Raw genomic sequence first — 6495 nt, 5'->3', positions numbered from 1 at the left:
TATCAGGTTGCACACCTTGAATATATACAGTTTTTGTCAGTTACACTGCACTAGACCTGAAAAAATAAGGAAATAGACAAAACATAAAAATTATGTAATAACATAGGCATGAATATATATTTCAGAGAAGAAGACGAATGGTCAGGAGACAAATGAAGAGATGTTTGCCTTCATTAATACAAATAAAAAGTAATAAAAGCACCTGACTCTCTCCTGTTTGGCAAGAATCAAAAAGACTGACAATACCAAGTGTTAGTGAGAATGTGGGACATCTGTAGTCTGACACACTGCTAGAGGTAGGTTAAATTGGTACAATCACTTTGGAAAACAATTTGGACTTATTTTGTAATGTTGAATGTGCATTCAGGCCATGACCCAGAAATATTCACTCCTAAGTATATACTACAGAACAATTATTGTACTTGGTTACCAGGAGTCAAGAATATTCATGACAGCATTGTTTTTTAAAACTAAAAATCTCAGCTGGGTGTGGTGGTATGCACCTATAGTCCTAGCTACTCAGGAGGCTGAGGTGGGAGGATTGCTTGAGCCTAGGAGTTTGAGGCTGCAGTGAGCCATGATTCCAGACTGGGCGACAGAGTGATACTCTGACTCTAAAAATAATAATAATGAAAAATAAAAAATAAAACTAGAAATCTGGAAACCACTCAAATGTCAATTGACCAAATGATTGTTAAATGAATTGTGGTATAGTTTATTCAAAATAATATTATACAGCAGTGAAAATGATTAAGCTATTTTAACATATCTTGTATGGATGACTCTCACAAATGTAATATTGCATAAAAAGAAAAAAGAAACCGACAAGTAACAGAGGAGTCATACAAAAGTCAAAACAGATAAACCTAACAATATATGCCTAGAGATATATACCTATGAGATAAAGCTACAAAAAGAAGAAAGTAAATAACACAAAATTCGAATCATTTTTGCTTTAGGAAGATGGTGACACAGTGAGAAGGGGCATCTAAGGTTTTATAAAGGCACTGGCTTTCGAACATTTTGTTCACTTCTCCCTTAAAGAATTTTGAAAAACTGTGTATTTGCTCCTACATTTTAAAGTCAACATCTAAAATTTTTCATCATAAATTGCAATAGTTGCAAACAATGTAAATTCTAGCATGTTTCAAGTATTGACGTTCAAAAATAAAATAGGCCGGGCGCAGTGGCTCATGCCTATAAATCCCAACACTGAGGTAAGAGGATTGTCTGAGCCCAGGAGTTTGAGCCCAGTTTGGGTAATATAGTGAGATCCCCATCTCTACAAAAAAGTTTAAAAAGTAGCAGTTGTGGTGGCACGCACCTGTGGTCCTAGCTACTCAGGAGTCTGAGGTAGGAGGATTGTTTGAGCCTGGGAATTCGAGCCTGCAGTTAGCTATGTTTGGGCCACTGCAATTCCAGCCTGGGTGACAGAGCAAGACCCTGTCTCTAAAAATAAATACATAAATAAATTTTAAAATAAACCTTGTATCTCTTTTAAGAGTATCCTATGGAATCTAAAACTATAAGTTGATACTACTACCATCCAACAATGGAAAACATTCATGAATAAGCTGTTTAGCATTACAAAAGTAATTCTTCTTCTTTTCTACTTGAATCCTATTTCTAGTCTATCCCTCCATAGACTTTTATCCTAATATAATACATTTTATGGTTGAACGTCTTCTGTTAACACCATCGTATTTATTCAAAACAAAATATGCTCATAATTGTAATTCTTAATATTTATCTAATTTCCTGAAGTTAGACAGCTCTAGGATAAAAATTCTTTGAGTTATCTTTATAATTATTATCAGTACACATTTTATCAAAAATCCATAAAAACATTATAAATATTGATAATCATTAAACAGAAAAAGTAAAATTTAATGGAAATACATCTCTTGATAAGAATAATAATGATTTTGCTTTTTCTATGGTTTTAACAAAGATAAATGTTTATACCGGTGAGAACTGCAGGAACTAGGGATTACCTTATTTAAAAATTTTTTATTCATAGGAGGTAGAAAATGGTAAGAAAATGGTTTTAACAAAGATAAAAGTTTACACTGGTAAGAACTGCAGGGACTAGGGGTTACTTTATTTAAAAATTTTTTATTCATAGAGATAGAAAATGGTAAGCATTTTATAGGATGAAATAAAATGAAAAATCACTTTAATTACAAAACATTTCTTAATTGCTAAAATAGGTTTTAAGTACTACATTGAATAATACATACCAAAGCTGAAAGAAATTCCATACAAGTTTTATCTTTGAATTTTTATCCAAAGTTATCATGAAAATTTTGGCAGTTCCCAAAAATATTCCAGTTACATTGAAAAAAACCAAAATCACCCTTTCTGTTTCAGCTGATCAAGATGTTTTTATTTCCGGTAAATGACACATCCTAAGAAAGTATTGAGCATAGCTGAAAAGAAGTTCTTCTACTTAAATACACAGAAAATAAAAGCCCAAGTATTTAGTGCTGAGTATTTCTTACCCCCTCTCTTTCTGTTTTCTCTCCCACGACACTTCCTCATTCTTTGAAAATGGGCTGGGGAAGGAAGAGGTGAACGTTTTCATAGTCATCCCCCACGCCTTTGTCCTCATCACCATCATACGTCTGAATTCAGAACATCTTAACAGGGCCCCAAATACTCAACTCTAAAAACCATGCTTGACCCTTTACAGGAATATGTATAAAATGGGAGACACAGAATGTCCTGTAGGTTTATGGGGCCTGACTTAATCCCTCAGGAGACAGGGATCATCTGGAGCTGAGCCAGTTCTCACCCAGGGCCCCTGTTCTATTGTGAGATTTACAATGAACGCCTTGGTCAAGTGCAAGGAGAGCTATTGTGAACTCAGGAGTTGTCAGGCAAATTGGTTGCAGGAAAGAGTATATATGGAATTGGGGTATCTAATAATTCCTAGTAGATTCCTAACACCAACCATTTTAATGGTTGATGCCTATGTGCCCTCAGAAAGTCCTTGCGTACGTGGGGCGGTAGGGGCGGGTGGGATGGGGTGCTTGCTTGGCTTGAAGAACACTGTGGATGGAATTTCTGATGTTTTACTTCTTAAAATGGGTGTCTGTTTTATTAGACTTTTTTTTTTTTAAGACAGGGTCTTGGTCTGTTGCCCAGGCTGGAGTGCAATGGCATGATCTTGGCTCACTGCAGCCTCAAACTCCTGGGCTCTTGGGCTCAAGCATCCCTCCAGCCTCAGCTTTCCAAGTAGCTGGGACAACAGGTGTGTGCCACCACACCAGGCTAATAGACTAATAGACTATTAGACTATTTTAAATTATTTATATATATATATAAATAATTATATATATTTATATTTTTATATAAATATATATTCTATATTTATATATAAAATATATATAAATATAAATATATAAATATATATTTATATTATATATAAATATATAAATATATATTTATATTATATATAAATATATATGTTTATATTATACAAATATATATTATATAAATATATATATTATATAAATATATATTTATATAATATATATTATAAATTTATATAAATATATATTTATATAATATATATTATAAATTTATATATTTATTTATAATTTATATAATATATAATTTATATAATTTATTTATATAAATAAATTATATAATTTATTTATATAAATAAATTTATACAATTTATTTATATAAATAAATTTATACAATTTATTTATATAAATAAATTGTATAAATTTATATAATTTATAAACATTATATATATTATAAATTTATAAATATATATAAATATATAAACATATATTTATATAATATAAACATATATATTTATATATAATATAAACATATATATTTATATATAATATAAACATATATATTTTATATAATATAAACATATATATTTTATATAATATAAACATATATATTTTATATAATATAAACATATATTTTATATAATATAAACATATATATTTATATAATATAAACATATATATTTTATATAATATAAAATATATATTTTATATTATATAAAATATATATTATATATAATATAAAATATATATTATATATAATATAAAATATATATTTATATATAATATAAAATATATATTTATATATAATATAAAATATATATTATATATAATATAAAATATGTATTTATATATAATATAAAATATATGTATTTATATATAATATAAAATATATGTATTTATATATATATAAAATTGGTTGGGTGTAGTGGCTCATGCCTGTAAAGTTCTGTAATTACAGAACTTTGGGAGGCAAGGCAGGTAGATCACCTGAGGTCAGGAGTTTGAGACCAGCCTGACCAATATGGTGAAACCCTGTCTCTACTAAAAATACAAAAACTAGCTGGGCATGGTGGCAGGCACCTGTAATCCCAGCTACTCAGGAGGCTGAGACAGGAGAATTGCTTGACCCAGGAGGTGGAGGTTTCAGTGAGCCCAGATCATGCCACTACACTCCACCCTGGGCAACAGAGCGAGACTCCATCTAAAAAAACAAACAAACAAAAAAATTATATATATTATGATATTAATAGACTATTTTTGTTTAAATTATATATATTATTATACGTATATGTCTCTCACTAAATAAAGTTTTAAAAAATCTACTAACTCTATTAAACTAATAGTCTATTTTTGTTTAAATTATATATATGATTACACTTATACATACGATATATCTCTCACTACATAAAGTTTAAAAAAATCTACAAAGTTCATGGGGCAGTGTTATTTTACACACATGAACGCTGTAGCCCAGGAAGTTTGGGTTTATAGGCATTGTAGGGGAGGAAGGATTTCTTTTCCTCACTCATTACTAGGTTCATGGCTGAGGCATTTATAACAAAAGACAGATCAACAGGAGAAAAGCATCTGCATTTACTTAATGTAAGTTATACGTGACACAGGAGCCTGAAGAGATAAAGACCTAAAAACACAGGGAAACCTGTGTGTTTTTATGCTTAGGCTTGATGAAGTGGATAGTCATGTGGAAGTGTGATTGGTCAAAGGGAGTCTAATCTAATGGAAATAAACTGGGGGAACTTAGCAAGGCATGTGCGTTCAGATTCCTCTCTGTGTCCCTGTGTCTTCTCCCAAGTTCAGGGAGGGCACCTCTTGAATGAAGGTTTTATGACCTGCTTCAGCAAAGAAAGGTGAAGGGAAAGTGAGAGTGACCTTCTGCCTCTGTCATTTTCTCAAATGCCAAGATGCTTTGTTGGATATGATCTGAACTCTATCAGTGTGAGAGTTGGAGGAAAATGTAAAATGTTCACAACTAGTAGGAGAATTTCTTTCAGAATGGTCTTATTTATGGAGGAAAACAATAAGCTCCTTTAGGGGCTGGATTTTAAGGAGCTTGGTAGGCAAAAAGATAGGTTAGTAGTTTTAAATTAAACATGAAAGAATTTAGGCATAGAGGAAAGCAGAGAGGAGTGGGGAGGAGAATAGGGTGGGAGGGAGTAACCAAGGAACCTAGCTGGGGCTGCACCTATAGAGAAAGGAGAAAGTGCAAAATTTGCTGGTAGAAGGGATGCCAAAGCATCTTTTAGAAACAGTGACATCCAATATGGAATGTTAAGGCTTTTGAATGTCTGCAACATGGATTCCCGGTCCTTTTACATCTTCAATATATGGTCACACACAGATGCTAAATGTGGATGGTGGGAAAGAGAGGAGCAGGTGAGGACACAGAAGGACCAGGAACAGGGATGTAGATGAGAGAAATGCCCAGGCATTGGTAAAATCTTGCAGCTGGCATAGGACTTTGCATACAATATACAATCTTTGGCTTGGGTTAATTTATCTGAACTCCACAAGACAGAGTGGCTTTGGTAGGATCTAGGATACATATGTGTCTGCACAAGCAGTATGCAAAATATGCCTCCGTCAACTTCGTCTTAATAAGTAAATATGCTAACCAAAGACGTTAGCAAATGAATATGCTGGAAAATGTCTTGAATTATTGGTAGGTATAAAGTGAGATAATTCTCCTTTCCTGTGTTTAATATTAACAGAAATAACTTTTAAAGTATAATGCTCAAAAGCATGTAAGTGATTAAGTTGGCTCCCCTCTGCCTTCTCTTGCAATAAAAGACTCTAAGCAATAAAGGTTTGAATGCTACATGCAGAGGTTGAAAAAAAAGAAAAAGCAATAAAAGGAGTCCAAAGTGGGTAGGGTTAGTTCTATTTTTGGCAATAATTCCAATGTGGTAGGACATAGTCATTATGCTTTGGTCTGAATGCATGCCCCCAAAATTCTTATGTTGAAACATAATCTGCAATGCCGTAGTATTAAGAGATGGGGCTTTTGGGAGGTGATTAGGTCATAAAGGCTCCAGCCTCATGAATGAGATTAGTGCCCGAGGCTGGGCACGGTGGCTCACGCCTGTAATCCCAACACTTTGGGAGGCCGAGTCAGGCAGATCACCTGAGGTCAGGAGTTCAAGACCAGCCTGACCAACATGGAGAA

The sequence above is a fragment of the Pongo abelii genome, chromosome 5, assembly GCF_028885655.2.
Source record: "Pongo abelii isolate AG06213 chromosome 5, NHGRI_mPonAbe1-v2.0_pri, whole genome shotgun sequence".
NCBI classification, from domain to species: Eukaryota; Metazoa; Chordata; class Mammalia; order Primates; family Hominidae; genus Pongo; species Pongo abelii.
The sequence above is the reverse complement of the archived record's forward strand: the minus strand, read 5'-3'. Positions refer to the sequence as shown.